Here is a 2,591-nt window from a genome sequence, read left to right on the forward strand (position 1 = left end):
ACAAGAAGGAAACAAACATTAGAAACCAGGATTTGGAGCGCCGCAAAGCAATCAAATATCATCGATTCTATCATCAATCGGTGTTCATCATACTACCGATTACTTCGCATAGCCGCATACATCTTTCGCGTTTTCAACAAAGTTGCCGCCAACAATCTACTTACGCCAGCAGTGATACTTCATCTACCACTTTTCGCCGATTTTGGACTGGTGGGGATCTAGTTCCTATCGGACTAGTTCCTTTTTGGCGATAAAAACCTAGCACGGAACTAGAAATTTGATTCACTAGTCCGCGGTTTCCTTACAGGGTTGTTATTGAACATAGATATTTACATACATATTTTCTTACCCATAAGCATGCATATTTTCTTATACGTGCCCTCATAGGCATATACGCCCAAACTTCCATAGCTAGTTATAAAATAATGTAAAGCAATAGACGAAAAGAAGGTATAAAAATCGGTGTTATTTAAGTATTGATGGCATGGTCTTTTAGTGAGTCGAAGCTTAAGCAACTAAATAAACGTTCACTTATATTGTAAAATCATCACCGCATCGACTTTTTCTTTGGCTGGAACATTTTGGCGACCGTAGCAAGGACTTTTCACTTACATTTTTTAAATGAAAAAAGCCAATAGAAGGAAGTCTGGTTTTCGTTGACATACAAAATTTGCGGACAGTTTCTGATCAACTCAAACTGTGTGAGCGATCCGATAGCTAAATCATCAGCAGACGTGGGTAGCAACTCTTGACACACATCATCGTCGTTGCCGTTGTAATCAAATTACATACCTAGTACACGTGGCTGTTCAAACTTTCGTCGGAGATTCGCCTCTTCTCATGGTCACCTGTCGAAGTTGACTACATTTTGTAAACTCGTGGCAGTCTCAGGTCACATACACTGGACGTTTTTTTTTTTAGTGCTTCCAAATGCCCCATAACCGTGAAGATAACGTGCCTGATATGTCTGATGAGGAGCAAGCGCTTTTATCCTCGCTACTAAAATAACGTTGAAACATTCTTCGGAACCTACTTAGCTTGAAGCAACGAATTGGTTGTGAAACGCATGTTCTCGAATGTTGATTGCAGATTGTTGAGTCCTATTTTCATCATATATCCGACGTCCAGAACAACATCGAAGCTCTTGTTCCAACAGACAGATCGTGAGTAAAAATTGAAGAAACTTACACTTCAACAAAATTCTTTCATTGATCAACTCCAGAAACCACACTTCTGAGTTCAACACCAGCATGTTTAATGCCACGGCATTTAGAAATACGTGTCATCATAATAGATTACCGCCACTCAAATTGCCCAAATTTGACGGAAAGTATGCGGAATATAAACGCTTTTTCCGCACCTTTTGCAACATGGTGCCTATAGCAAAAGTGCATAAGTTAAATTATCTTCTGAACTGTCTTTCAGGACAAGCTCTAAGCGTAATCGAACCATTCCAGGTAACCGAGGAAAATTATCCGAAGGCTATCCAGCGGCTCAAGGAATGGTACGACAACAACGTATTGATCTTTCAAGATTACATCACCTCGATTTTCAACATTCCGATGATGAAAAAGTCTGACTCGGCGAGTCTACGTAATATCATCGATACTGTTGCCGCGCTGCGAGGTTCTTTGCTCTCGTTGGGCTCAGAAAGCGACGTAATGAATTCAATCCTAATTCACATTGTTTTATCGAAAATCGATTCGGATTCGAAAGCAGCATACAACCAAAAGCAAGAATTTGATAAGTTGCCAGCGTGGGAGGATTGTTATGAATGGTTGAATCGGCACAGCCAGTACTTAGAAACGTTTACAAACGGGGAAACCCCGAAGGTAACAGAGCGCGATGGTAAACTATCCGGTAAGAAGACTGCAAATTCCTTCGTCAACGCAACATCAAATTGTATACATTGCAATAACATTGCAGAACATAACCTCAATAATTGTTCTTCGTTTCTAGCGATACCAGCTAAAATGCATTTTGATTGGGTGAAGCAAGCAGGTGCTTGTATAAATTGTTTGCGTACAGAACATACAGTATCCCAATGCTCATCGAAATGTCGTTGCCGTGTTTGCCACCAATCACACCACTCCCATCTTCATTTTGCCTCCGTTGCAACCACAACTTTACCTGCTGCACAAATAATAGAACCAAAAGGGAAGGAGTCAACACCTCCGACATCTAGGTCATCGAATCCAATTAATCCATCGGTTTCATTCATCGCACGTACTCAAAAAAGAGCGCTAATACCAACAGCGTTAATTTACATTCCGGACAAATTTGGAGTGATGCAGCCAGACCACGTTTTATTGGACTCTTGTTCCGAGGTAAATTTTATCACTGAGGAAACAGCGAAGCGGTTACGGCTTAAACGGTTTTTCTCACAACAGGAAATCTCAGGTATTTCAGATATTCGTTCTAACTCAAAATATGCAGTAAACGCGACAATAAAATCTCATATTGGGAATTTCACTTGTGTTTCGCAATTCGCCATAACTAAACGAATTTCAACTCATATACCGTGTGAGGTTATTGATACATCTGAATGGAACATTCCTGAAGAAATCCAACTTGCGGATCCATACTTCTAC

The sequence above is a fragment of the Rhagoletis pomonella genome, unplaced genomic scaffold, assembly GCF_013731165.1.
Source record: "Rhagoletis pomonella isolate Grant_MI unplaced genomic scaffold, Rhpom_1.0 Rhpom_scaffold_00356, whole genome shotgun sequence".
NCBI lineage: Eukaryota > Metazoa > Arthropoda > Insecta > Diptera > Tephritidae > Rhagoletis > Rhagoletis pomonella.